Source organism: Oncorhynchus tshawytscha, unplaced genomic scaffold (assembly GCF_018296145.1).
Source record: "Oncorhynchus tshawytscha isolate Ot180627B unplaced genomic scaffold, Otsh_v2.0 Un_contig_4690_pilon_pilon, whole genome shotgun sequence".
In the NCBI taxonomy this organism is placed as follows: Eukaryota; Metazoa; Chordata; class Actinopteri; order Salmoniformes; family Salmonidae; genus Oncorhynchus; species Oncorhynchus tshawytscha.
The window spans coordinates 159,852-174,464 of NW_024609560.1; the positions used below are offsets into that span (position 1 = coordinate 159,852).

The 14,613-nt window shown below is 45.9% G+C and overlaps 1 pseudogene; it reads left to right on the forward strand.

Annotated features, from left to right (window-relative positions):
• Positions 1–6,455: 6,455 nt before the first annotated feature.
• LOC121845154 overlaps positions 6,456–14,613 on the forward strand; it is a 35,255-nt pseudogene continuing 27,097 nt past the window's right edge.

Sequence of the window (14,613 nt, forward strand, 5' to 3'; positions counted from 1 at the left end):
GTCCACTATATAGGGAATAGGGCTCTGGTCTATAGTAGTACCACTAAATAGGGAATAGGGCTCTGGTCTATAGTAGTGTACTATATAGGGAATAGGGCTCTGGTCTAAAGTAGTACCACTATATAGGGAATAGGGCTCTGGTCTATAGTAGTACCACTATATAGGGAATAGGGCTCTGGTCTATAGTAGTACCACTATATAGGGAATAGGGCTCTGGTCTATAGTAGTACCACTATATAGGGAATAGGGCTCTGGTCTATAGTAGTACCACTATATAGGGAATAGGGCTCTGGTCTAAAGTAGTGCACTATGTAGGGAATAGGTGCCATAGGGCTCTGGTCTAAAGTAGTGCACAATATAGGGAATAGGGTGCCATAGGGCTCTGGTCTAAAGTAGTACCACTATATAGGGAATAGGGCTCTGGTCTATAGTAGTACCACTATATAGGGATAGGGCTCTGGTCTATAGTAGTACCACTATATAGGGAATAGGGCTCTGGTCTAAAGTAGTGCACTATATAGGGAATAGGGCTCTGGTCTATAGTAGTACCACTATATAGGGAATAGGGCTCTGGTCTAAAGTAGTGCACTATAATAGGGAATAGGGTGCCATAGGGCTCTGGACTAAAGTAGTACCACTATATAGGGAATAGGGCTCTGGTCTATAGTAGTAACACTATATAGGGAATAGGGCTCTGGTCTAAAGTAGTACCACTATATAGGGAATAGGGCTCTGGTCTATAGTAGTACCACTATATAGGGAATAGGGTGCCATAGGGCTCTGGTCTAAAGTAGTGCACTCTGTGTTAGATAAGGTGACAGCAATGCCTCTATTGGGACATAGCGGTCTTCCAAGACAAGCTGCACTGAAACAACAAGCCTGACACCAACAGGCTCATAGAACAGCTCTATCTCCAGGCCATAAGACTGCTGAATAGATAGGACTACAGACTATCTGCACTGAGGGCTCTGATCCTGGAACTGTCCCTGTAGATAACTACTGATCCTGGAACTATAGGGAATAGGGCCCTGGTCTATATATAACTACTGACCCTGGAACTGTCCCTGGAATAACTACTGGTCCTGGAACTGTCCCTATATATAACTAACCCTGGAACTGTCCCTGTAGATAACTACTGATCCTGGAATATATAACTACTGATCCTGGAACTGTCCCTGGATAACTCTGACCCTAAAGTAGATAACTACTGATCCTGGAACTGGCCCTGTAGATAAACTGATCCTGGAACTGTCCCTGTATATAACTACTGACCCTGGAACTGTCCCTGTATATAACTACTGACCCTGGAATAGATAACTACTGGTCCTGGAACTGTCCCTATATATAACTACTGACTCTGGAACTGTCCCTATATATAACTACTGACCCTGGAACTGTCCCTGTATATAACTACTGGTCCTGGAACTGTCCCTATATATAACTACTGACCCTGTATATAACTACTGACCCTGTATATAACTACTGACCCTGGAACTGTCCCTATATATAACTAGGGATCCTGGAACTGTCCCTATATAACTACTGACCTATATTTAATACTGACCCTGTCTATAACTACTGACCTGGAACTGTCCCTATAGATAACTACTGATCCTGGAACTGTCCCTGTAGATAGCTACCCCTGGAACTGTCCCTGTAGATAATAGACCCTGGAACTGTCCCTGTAACTATACCCTGTAGATACTACTGACCCTGGAACTGGGAATAGGGCTCTGTAGTCTACCCTGGAAGTAGATAACCACTACCCTGTAGGAATAGGGCCCTGGTCCCTATAGTAGATCCTGAACTATCTCGGTGATGAGGGTGGACCAGAGGGCTCTGGGCTTAAAGTAGCAGCACGGACAAACTCAATAGGGCTCTGGTCTCATCCCTCTCTCTCCTTCTCATCCCTGTCTCTCCCTCTCATCCCTCTCTCTCCTTCTCGGTGATGAGACAGGACAGAGAGGATCTGCGGGGCTTGTAGAGGAGAACAGCACGGACAAACTCATCCCTCTCTGTCCCTCTCGGGGATGAGACATGACAGAGAGGAGCTGCTGGGCCTGGTAGAGGAGAGCAGCACGGACAAACTCATCCCTCTCTGTCCCTCTCGGTGACGAGACAGGAGAGGAGCTGCTGGGCTTGTAGAGGAGAGCAGCACGGACAAACTCATCCCTCTCTCTCCCACTCATCCCTCTCTGTCCCTCTCGGTGACGAGACAGGAGAGGAGCTGCTGGGCTTGTAGAAGAGAGCAGCACGGACAAACTCATCCCCTCTGTCCCTACTCGGTGACGAGACAGGACAGAAAGGATCTGCTGGGCTTGTAGAGGAGAGCAGCATGGACAAACTCATCCCTCTCTCTCCCTCTCGGTGACGAGACAGGAGAGGATCTGCGGGGCTTGTAGAGGAGAACAGCACGGACAAACTCATCCCACTCTCTCCCACTCATCCCTCTCTGTCCCTCTCGGTGACGAGACAGAACAGAGAGGAGCTGCTGGGCTTGTAGAGGAGAGCAGCACGGACAATCTCATCCCTCTCTGTCCCTCTCGGTGATGGTGCGGTCCAGAATCAACTCCAGGCCATCTGGACACAGTGGAGAGGGCAGGGTTATAGCAGTGACAGTAAGAGAATCATGGTAGTAAAACAATGCAGGTTTGAGAGAAATGACCTGAATGCATGCAAGGGGCTGATATAGTGCACTAAATAGATAATAGGGTGCCCTTTGGGATGCTGATTATCTCCTGAGTGTCTAACAGGGCAGTTAGGGTCATGGTTATCTCCTGAGTGTCTTACAGGGCATTTGGTCATGGTTATCTCCTGTTACAGGGCAGTTAGGGTCATGGTTATCTCCTGAGTGTCTAACATGGCAGTTTGGGTCATGGATATCTCCTGTCTTACAGGGCAGTTAGGGTCATGGTTATCTCCTGTTACAGGGCAGTTAGGGTCATGGTTATCTCCTGTTACAGGGCAGTTAGGGTCATGGTTATCTCCTGAGTGTCTAACAGGGCAGTTTGGGTCATGGTTATCTCCTGTTACAGGGCAGTTAGGGTCATGGTTACCTCCTGTTACAGGACAGTTTGGGTCATGGTTATCTCCTGTCTTACAGGGCAGTTAGGGTCATGGTTATCTCCTGAGTGTCTAACAGGGCAGTTAGGATCATGGTTATCTCCTGTTACAGGGCAGTTAGGGTCTTGGTTATCTCCTGTTACAGGGCAGTTAGGGTCATGGTTATCTCCTAAGTGTCTAACAGGGCAATTAGGGTCATGGTTATCTCCTGTCTTACAGGGCAGTTAGGGTCATGGTTATCTCCTGTTACAGGGTGGTTAGGGTCATGGTTATCTCCTGTCTTACAGGGAGTTAGGGTCATGGTTATCTCATTTTACAGGGTGGTTAGGGTCATGGTTATCTCCTGTCTTACAGGGCAGTTGGGGTCATGGTTATCTCCTGCCTTACAGGGCAGTTAGGGTCATAGTTATCCCCTGTTACAGGGAGGTTAAGGTCATGGTTATCTCCTGAGTGTGTTACCGGGCAGTTAGTGTCATGGTTATCTCCTGAGTGTGTTACAGGGCGGTTAGGGTCATGGTTATCTCCTGTTACAGGGCGGTTAGGGTCATGGTTATCTCCTGTTACAGGGCAGTTAGGGTCATGGTTATCTCCTGAGTGTGTTACAGGGCAGTTTGGGTCATGGTTATCTCCTGTCTTACGGGGCAGTTAGGGTCATGGTTATCTCCTGTTACAGGGCAGTTAGGGTCTTGATTATCTCTTGAGTGTGTTACCGGGCGGTTAGGGTCATGGTTATCTCCTGTTACAGGGCAGTTAGGGTCATAGTTATCTCCTGTCTTACAGGGCAGTTAGGGTCATGGTTATCCCCTGTTACAGGGCAGTTAGGGTCATGGTTATCTCCTGTTACAGGGCAGTTAGGGTCATGGTTATCTCCTGTTACAGGGCAGTTAGGGTCATGGTTATCTCCTGTTACAGGGCAGTTAGGGTCATGGTTACCTCCTGTCACAGGGCAGTTAGGGTCATGGTTATCTCCTGAGTGTGTTACCGGGCAGTTAGGGCCTGGTTATCCCCTGTTACAGGGCGGTTAGGGTCATGGTTATCTCCTGTTACAGGGCAGTTAGGGTCTGGTTATCTCCTGTTACAGGGCAGTTAGGGTCATGGTTATCTCCTGTTACAGGGCAGTTAGGGTCATGGTTATCTCCTGTTACAGGGCAGTTAGCGTCTTGATTATCTCCTGTTACAGGGCAGTTTGGGTCATGGTTATCTCCTGTTACAGGGCAGTTTAGGGTCTTGATTATCTCCTGAGTGTGTTACAGGGCAGTTTGGGTCCTGGTTATCTCCTGTTACAGGGCAGTTAGGGTCATGGTTATCTCCTGAGTGTCTAACATGGCAGTTTGGGTCATGGATATCTCCTGTCTTACAGGGCAGTTAGGGTCATGGTTACCTCCTGTTACAGGGCAGTTAGGGTCATGGTTATCTCCTGTTACAGGGCAGTTAGGGTCATGGTTATCTCCTGTTACAGGGCAGTTAGGGTCATGGTTATCTCCTGTTACAGGGCAGTTAGGGTCATTGTTATCTCCTGAGTGTCTAACAGGGCAGTTAGGGTCATGGTTATCTCCTGTCTTACAGGGCAGTTAGGGTCATGGTTATCTCCTAAGTGTCTTACAGGGCAGTTAGGGTCATGGTTATCTCCTTTTACAGGGCAGTTAGGGTCATGGTTATCTCCTGTTACAGGGCAGTTAGGGTCATGGTTATCTCCTGAGTGTCTGACAGGGCAGTTTGGTTATCTCCTGAGTCATGGTTACCAGTTAGGGTCATGGTACAGGGCAGTTAGGATCATGGTTATCTCCTGTCTTACAGGGCAGTTAGGGTCATGGTTATCTCCTGTTACAGGGCAGTTAGAATCATGGTTATCTCCTGTTACAGGGCAGTTAGGGTCATGGTTACCTGAGTGTGTTACAGGGCCTGTCTTACAGGGCAGTTAGGGTCATGGTTATCTCCTGTCTTACAGGGCAGTTAGGGTCATGGTTATCTCCTGTTACAGGGCAGGGTCATGGTTATCTCCTGTTACAGGGCAGTTAGGGTCTTGATTATCTCCTGAGTGTGTTACAGGGCAGTTAGGGTCATGGTTATCTCCTGTCTTACAGGGCAGTTAGGGCCTGATTATCTCCTGTTGCAGGGCAGTTAGGGTCTTGATTATCTCCTGAGTGTGTTACCGGGCAGTTAGGGCCTGGTTATCTCCTGTTACAGGGCAGTTAGGGTCATGGTTATCTCCTGAGTATGTTACCGGGAAGTTAGGGCCTGGTTATCCCCTGTTACAGGGCGGTTAGGGTCATGGTTATCTCCTGTTACAGGGCAGTTAGGGTCATGGTTACCTCCTGTTACAGGGCAGTTAGGGTCATGGTTATCTCCTGTTACAGGGCAGTTAGGGTCATGGTTATCTCCTGTTACCGGGCAGTTAGGGTCATGGTTATCTTCTGTTACAGGGCAGTTAGGGCCTGGTTATCCCCTGTTACAGGCCAGTTAGGGTCTTGATTATCTCCTGAGTGTGTTACCGGGCAGTTAGGGCCTGGTTATCCCCTGTTACAGGGCGGTTAGGGTCATGGTTATCTCCTGTTACAGGGCAGTTAGGGTCATGGTTATCCCCTACAGACAGAGATTTAACGTTTAGAGGGGCGGAGGTTGTGTTTTCAGAGAGAAGGGAGGATTAAGTTTTATTCGGTGTCCAGAGGCCTTTTTGGAGTCTTATTCTGGATGGGTTTCTGCTGACGGAGGCTCTTTGTAAGACAGTATCTGCTTTTATATAGAACCGAGGGAATGTCAATGATTTGGCGCTCAAAGAAAACAAAATGACAGAGGATTGTGCTCTCTGGCTGGACATTTGATAGCCGCTGCTTTGCTCTTCAGCATGCTGGAGGAATCATTTCATTCCGTGAGATGGTAGCAGCTCATCCACCCACACACTGACTCCCTGGTCTTTCTTTCATACACACTACATACACGCCAGCTCTCGCTCTCTCTCTCACACACACACACATATACACACATACACACACACACACACACACACACACACACACACACACACACACACACACACACACACACACACACACACACACACACACACACACACACACACACACACACACACACACACACACACACACACACGCCAGCTCTCTCTCTCACACACACACACACTGCTTGCAATGTTACCACAAGATGTCACTCAAACTTAAAAGAAAACCTACACAAGTAGCTGAATGCTGATTTCATTGTAATTACAGGATCATAGCTTGAATATGTCGAACAAAACAACTCTTCTACCGATTAATGCATTTACATTCCAGGACATTTCAGTTAATCTATTAACCAAATGCAACAGGCAGTGGACCAGTGAGTAAAAACTCAGTTGACGTTTGAATAAGCTGTTCGCGATTTGATTGCGCCTGCGCGTGATTTTGAACGGAACGACTTTCCGTAGTTGTAGTAAACATGGCGTCCGACAGCGACAGCGACGGAGATTTTGTTACTTTTGGAACCCCATTAGAACCGCTAGAAGAAGGTAACGTTCGTTTTTACTTTGTATATGACATTAATACAGTCATTTAATAGTTTATTGTGAGGGAAAGAATTGATTAACGTGGTGTTTACGAGCTGATAACTTGTAAGTATAGTTATCATAACAGGAACACCCCGTCTCAAACTAAGACCTTATTCATTAATCTATTCATTAAAATTAGACGAGTCCTAATCACTTGCCAAGATGACATGTCTGTACCTGCTGTTTAGCGACAAGGTACAGTCGGAAGGTACAGTAACGTTATATCCATAATCGGTAGACTGTTTCTATTATTTGGGCATCGTTTACATTAACGAGCAATGCACAAAATATAGTCTTAAATTCAGTTTTTTAAATGCAACCCTGGACGACTGTGTGATCTCGCTCTCTGTAATTTTCATTTTCAACCTTTTCCCCTGACCCAGTCTGCAATACCAACATGTTTCAAGGAGACCACCGTAGTCCCTGTGCTCCAGAACACCAAGGTGACCTGTCTAAATGACTATCGCTCCGTAGCCCTCACTTCTGTAGCCATGAAATGCGTTCTTAGCATCCCTGGATCCCATCCAATTCCCGTACCGCCCCAACAGGGTATCAGTGTGCTCACTAGCTCTGGTCCAGGGTATCAGTGTGCTCACTAGCTCTGGTCCAGGGTATCAGTGTGCTAGGTGAGTATCCGTCTGCTCACTAGCTCTGGTCCAGGGTATCAGTGTGCTCACTAGCTCTGGTCCAGGGTATCAGTGTGCTAGGTGAGTATCCGTCTGCTCACTAGCTCTGGTCCTCACTAGCTCTGGTCCAGGGTCAGTGTGCTAGGTGAGTATCCGTCTGCTCACTAGGTCTGGTCCAGGGTATCAGTGTGCTCACTAGCTCTGGTCCAGGGCATCAGTGTGCTCACTAGCTCTGGTCCAGGGCATCAGTGTGCTCACTAGCTCTGGTCCAGGGCATCAGTGTGCTCACTAGCTCTGGTCCAGGGCATCAGTGTGCTCACTAGCTCTGGTCCAGGGCATCAGTGTGCTAGGTGAATATCCGTCGGCTCGCTAGCTCTGGTAGAGCGTGTTATGTTAACCCCTGTTGCTTGTGCAGCTAGCTAGGTCCCTCCTGTACTCCCGGTTCACTCAGGGCAGCTGGAGCCAGAACCTATCAGAGAAGCATTCTGCTGCAGATTGTGGGCGCTGACACCGTCTGGTCGCTTCCACTTCTGTCTCTGGCCAGAACACATCATTGACATCCACGTAGGATTGGAATCTGAAAACTGGATTTAATACTTTCTCGTAAACTTCTCGGTAATGTAAATGATGCCCGATTTTTAGTAAGAACCGTGTAACGATTATGGATATATCTTTTAGACATGGGAACATGCCACCTAGCAAACAGGTAGTTCGTCGACCCTATTTGGGCAATAATTTGTCTTTCTGATCGACCTGGTTCTGGTCTACAGAAATCAGAGACGTAGTAAGGTATTGTGCTGTAGTTTGTCTAGTGCTTCCAAAAAGGGGGTATTTCCGAACCAGCTACTTTCCTAGTAGAAAGTATTACTCTACAATATCACGGCTGCTGATGTTTTCATCACGTGTGTAGATGAGCCTCTGAGGAAGCCTGTCCCGCTGCACGAGCAGACCGTGAAGGATGAGAAGGGCCGCTACCAGAGGTTCCATGGAGCCTTCACTGGGGGATTCTCTGCTGGGTACTTCAACACTGTGGGCACCAAAGAAGGTTGGTCCACACACACTCACTCACTCAGACACACTCACTCACTCAGACACACACACACTCACTCAGACACACACACAATTATTCAGACACACACACTCACTCACTCAGACACACACTCACTCAGACACACACACAATTATTCAGACACACACACTCACTCACTCAGACACACACACAATTATTCAGACACACACACACACTCACTCAGACACACACACTCACTCACTGACTCACACACTCACTCACTCACTCACTCACTCACTCACTCACTCACACACACTCACTCACTCAGACACACACACTCACTCAGACACACACACAATTATTCAGACACACACACTCACTCACTCAGACACACACACAATTATTCAGACACACACACACACTCACTCAGACACACTCACTCACTCAGACACACACACAATTATTCAGACACACACACACTATCTCTCTTTCTCTCAATCACTCTGTCTCACTCACTCAGAGACGGAGGCCTGTTAATGTCATCATGTGTTGTTTAACCAGCTTCTTTCTGAGAGACCTCACCATACCATATTATCACCATACCATGTTATCACCATACCATATTATCACCATACCATATTATCACCATACCATATTATCACCATACCATATTATCACCATACCATATTATCACCATACCATATTATCACCATACCATATTATCACCATACCATATTATCACCATACCATATTATCACCATACCATATTACCACCATACCATATTACCACCATACCATATTATCACCATACCATATTATCACCATACCATATTATCACCATACCATATTATCACCATACCATATTATCACCATACCATATTATCACCATACCATATTATCACCATACCATATTATCACCATACCATATTACCACCATACCATATTATCACCATACCATATTATCACCATACTGAGAGACCTCACCATACCATATTATCACCATACCATATTATCACCATACCATATTATCACCATACCATATTATCACCATACCATATTATCACCATACCATATTATCACCATACCATATTATCACCATACCATATTATCACCATACCATATTATCACCATACCATATTATCACCATACCATATTATCACCATACCATATTATCACCATACTGAGAGACCTCACCATACCACCATTTTATTGCTCCTTGATGTTCCAAACATATTGCTCACTGAATGTCTGCTGCAGAGAGACCAGAGATGGTGAGAAAATGAGTTCTGATCAGTCAGGGAAATGAAAGTGCTCAAAACAACATGTTGGCTCCCTATTTAAAAACAAGATGGAGACCAACCTATAGGATGAAAAATACCAGAGTTTGGACTAGCGCCACCTACCTGTTGGATTTCTATTTGTTTTTACAAATTAATAATTGGAGTAAAATATTGATATAATATAGTCCAACAAAAATGTGTGACAGTATGAATCACTACTTGTTTCCTACTGCAGGGTGGACTCCAGCAACCTTTGTTTCATCTAGACAACAGAAAGCAGGCAGACAGAATGCCAGGCCAGAGGACTTCATGGATGAGGAGGTAGGCCTACAAGACATCTCATCTTATCAACAACAGGATACATGAAAGGACTGGTCACACTAACTATTTCCCTTTCAACTCACGTCACGGATGAGGAGGAACCTAGAATCTGAAGGAGACCACATTATACATTCTAGAGAAGACATTATACATTCTAGAGACCACATTATACATTCTAGAGACCACATTATACATTCTAGAGACCACATTATACATTCTAGAGACCACATTATACATTCTAGAGACCACATTATACATTCTAGAGACCACATTATACATTCTAGAGACCACATTATACATTCTAGAGACCACATTATACATTCTAGAGACATTATACATTCTAGAGACCACATTATACATTCTAGAGACCACATTATACATTCTAGAGACCATTATACATTCTAGAGACCACATTACATTCTAGAGACCACATTATACATTCTAGAGACCACATTATACATTCTAGAGACCACATTATACATTCTAGAGACCACATTATGGCTGAGGAGGAACCTACATTCTGAAAGAGACCACATTATACATTCTAGAGAAGACATTATACATTCTAGAGACCACATTATACATTCTAGAGAACACATTATACATTCTAGAGAACACATTATACATTCTAGAGAACACATTATACATTCTAGAGATCCCGGACTAAATGAGAACTTTGTCAGCACAACAACCATTTCCCTTTGTGGACCAACATGACAACATGGGATGTGAATGCGTTCCGTCTCCTCAGGATCTGGGGGACCACGGCATCGCCCCCAGACAAATCACCACTACAGCTGACTTCGCCTCCGGCAGGAAGGATGTGATCAGGGACAAGGCCAGAGCCATCACCTCTCTTTCAGCCCCTATCCCAGGGGACACTGTCCTGGAAGACTTGGTGGCTCCAGCTAGGTAACTATCCACCGGGCTGAACAGATGTTGTCACTCTGGGCCTGTATGTCTCAAGGGCTTTTCTACAATCAGGACCTCTCTGGCAATGTAGTAATTCGTTGAGAGATCAGCAGAACTACTCCTCTTGACACAGCCCCTGGTATTCGGTGAGCTAAATGGTATAACTGATTCTAGATCAGCAGAACTACTCCTCTTGACACAGCCCCTGGTACTCAGTGAGCTAAATGGTATAACTGATTCTAGATCAGCAGAACTACTCTGTGACTCTTGACACAGCCCCTGGTATTCAGTGAGCTAAATGGTATAACTGATTCTAGATCAGCTGAACCACTCGTATATTTCTACTCTGCGGTCCTTGTTGACTCCTGGCAGGTCCTCCATGGGGGTGGAGTTACTGAGGAAGATGGGCTGGAAGGACGGCCAGGGGGTTGGGCCCAGGGTGAAGAGGAGGCTGTGTAAGCAGAGAGCAGGTGGGTTACTCAGCCTCTGACGTTGGAGCCTAATACGTTGTATAGACTGATGGGACTCTACTCTCAACAAAGTACTGTTTAACCCTTTTAGCTTGTGAATTTAAATCATTCTAAAAATTGTTATTTCTCTTTTACAGATTCTGGAACAAGGGCGTTCGGCTCGGCCTCGCCTCCCAACGGTTCATCGGGATCACAGGTAACACAGTGGTTTTGTTTTCAAATTGTGTTTGTTTTTACATTTCCATTTTGATATTAATCGATATGTAGTTTGTTGTAGAACTGCTTCCTGTCACTGCAGTAGACTCTCAGTAGACTCTCAGCTTAGCAGCGATATGCAGTTTGTTGTAGAACTACTTCCTGTCACTGCAGTAGACTCTCAGCTTAGCAGCGATATGCAGTTTGTTGTAGAACTACTTCCTGTCACTGCAGTAGACTCTCAGTAGACTCTCAGCTTAGCAGCGATATGCAGTTTGTTGTAGAACAGTTTGTTGTAGAACTACTTCCTGTCACTGCAGTAGACTCTCAGCTTAGCAGCGATATGCAGTTTGTTGTAGAACTACTTCCTGTCACTGCAGTAGACTCTCAGCTTAGCAGCGATATGCAGTTTGTTGTAGAACAGTGGAACTGTTAAGGCGGGACTCCCGAACCTCCTGTCGCTGCAGTAGACTCTCAGCTTAGCAGCGATATGCAGTTTGTTGTAGAACTACTTCCTGTCGCTGCAGTAGACTCTCAGCTTAGCAGCGATATGCAGTTTGTTGTAGAACAGTGGAACTACTTCCTGTCGCTGCAGTAGACTCTCAGCTTAGCAGCGATATGTAGTTTGTTGTAGAACTACTTCCTGTCAGCAGTAGACTCTCAGCTTAGCAGCGATATGCAGTTTGTTGTAGAACTACTTCCTGTCACTGCAGTAGACTCTCAGCTTAGCAGCGATATGCAGTTTGTTGTAGAACTGGAACTACTTCCTGTCACTGCAGTAGACTCTCAGTTTGTTGTAGACTTCCTCTCAGCTTAGCAGCGATATGCAGTTTGTTGTAGAACTACTTCCTGTCGCTGCAGTAGACTCTCAGCTTAGCAGCGATATGCAGTTTGTTGTAGAACTACTTCCTGTCACTGCAGTAGACTCTCAGCTTAGCAGCGATATGTAGTTTGTTGTAGAACTACTTCCTGTCACTGCAGTAGACTCTCAGTAGACTCTCAGCTTAGCAGCGATATGCAGTTTGTTGTAGAACTACTTCCTGTCACTGCAGTAGACTCTCAGTAGACTCTCAGCTTAGCAGCGATATGCAGTTTGTTGTAGAACTACTTCCTGTCACTGCAGTAGACTCTCAGCTTAGCAGCGATATGCAGTTTGTTGTAGAACTACTTCCTGTCACTGCAGTAGACTCTCAGCTTAGCAGCGATATGCAGTTTGTTGTAGAACTACTTCCTGTCACTGCAGTAGACTCTCAGCTTAGCAGCGATATGCAGTTTGTTGTAGAACAGTGGAACTACTTCCTGTCACTGCAGTAGACTCTCAGTAGACTCTCAGCTTAGCAGCGATATGCAGTTTGTTGTAGAACTACTTCCTGTCACTGCAGTATACTCTCAGCTTAGCAGCGATATGCAGTTTGTTGTAGAACAGTGGAACTACTTCCTGTCGCTGCAGTAGACTCTCAGCTTAGCAGCGATATGTAGTTTGTTGTAGAACAGTGGAACTACTTCCTGTCGCTCAGACTCTCAGTAGACTCTCAGTTAGCATCAACATGCAGCTTGTGTACCTGTGATGTACCATTCCGACACAAAATGACAGACAGTCCGATCAGCGAAGGAGCGTTAAGGCGGGACTCCCGAGCCTCCAATGGCTGTGGATATGTAACCCGATACCCCATAGTCACCCGACGGACAGTCCGATCAGCGAAGGAGCGTTAAGGCGGGACTCCCGAACCTCCAATGGCTGTGGATGTAACCCGAAACCCCATAGTCATCCGAGGCAGGGAGGCGGTGCAGTCAGACAGAACAATCACGAAACGAGTTACCTTGATAAAACAATTTAAACTAGAACAAAAGTCCCCTAAAATCGGCGACTTGACGTTTACCCCTCCCATCACTGCAAAGACAATGTGATTTGATTGATTCATCCCCTACTGTTAAACCACAGGATGAGGAGGACGGAGAGTTCGTCCCTGAGAACGTGACCTTCGCTCCTAAAGACGTGACTCCTATAGACTTCACCCCTAAAGTGGACCTCCACGGCCTGGGCTACCGGGGTTTGAACCCCCTGGCGGCCCTGAGGGGAGGTCCGGGCGCGGGACACATCAACCTGTTCACCATGGACTCCGACAGGAGCAACAGCCTTTTTGGAGAGGACAGGAAGGGACAAAGACGCAGAGGAGGAGTGGCAGGACAGGTATGTATGGATACGTGTGTCTCTCTTTGTACCCTGTTTGTTATAGTAGGGAAAACACTGTCTGACTGTTGTGTCAGCTCTAATAGTAGGGAAAACACTGTCTGACTGTTGTCAGCTCTAATAGTAGGGAAAACACTGTCTGTTGTGTCAGCTCTAATAGTATGGAAAACACTGTCTGACTGTTGTGTCAGCTCTAATAGTAGGGAAAACACTGTCTGACTGTTGTGTCAGCTCTAATAGTAGGGAAAACACTGTCTGACTGTTGTGTCAGCTCTAATAGTAGGGAAAACACTGTCTGACTGTTGTGTCAGCTCTAATAGTAGGGAAAACACTGTCTGACTGTTGTGTCAGCTCTAATAGTAGGTAAAACACTGTCTGACTGTTGTCAGCTCTAATAGTAGGGAAAACACTGTCTGACTGTTGTGTCAGCTCTAATAGTAGGTAAAACACTGTCTGTTGTGTCAGCTCTAATAGTAGGGAAAACACTGTCCGACTGTTGTCAGCTCTAATAGTAGGGGAAACACTGTCTGACTGTTGTGTCAGCTCTAATAGTAGGGAAAACACTGTCCGACTGTTGTCAGCTCTAATAGTAGGGAAAACACTGTCTGTTGTGTCAGCTCTAATAGTAGGGAAAACACTGTCTGACTGTTGTGTCAGCTCTAATAGTAGTAGGGAAAACACTGTCTGACTGTTGTGTCAGCTCTAATAGTAGGGAAAACACTGTCTGACTGTTGTGTCAGCTCTAATAGTAGGGAAAACACTGTCTGACTGTTGTGTCAGCTCTAATAGTAGGGAAAACACTGTCTGACTGTTGTGTCAGCTCTAATAGTAGGGAAAACACTGTCTGACTGTTGTGTCAGCTCTAATAGTAGTAGGAAAACACTGTCTGACTGTTGTGTCAGCTCTAGGAAAACACTGTCTGAGCTCTAATAGGGGGAAAACACTGTCTGACTGTTGTGTCAGCTCTAATAGTAGGGAAAACACTGTCTGACTGTTGTGTCA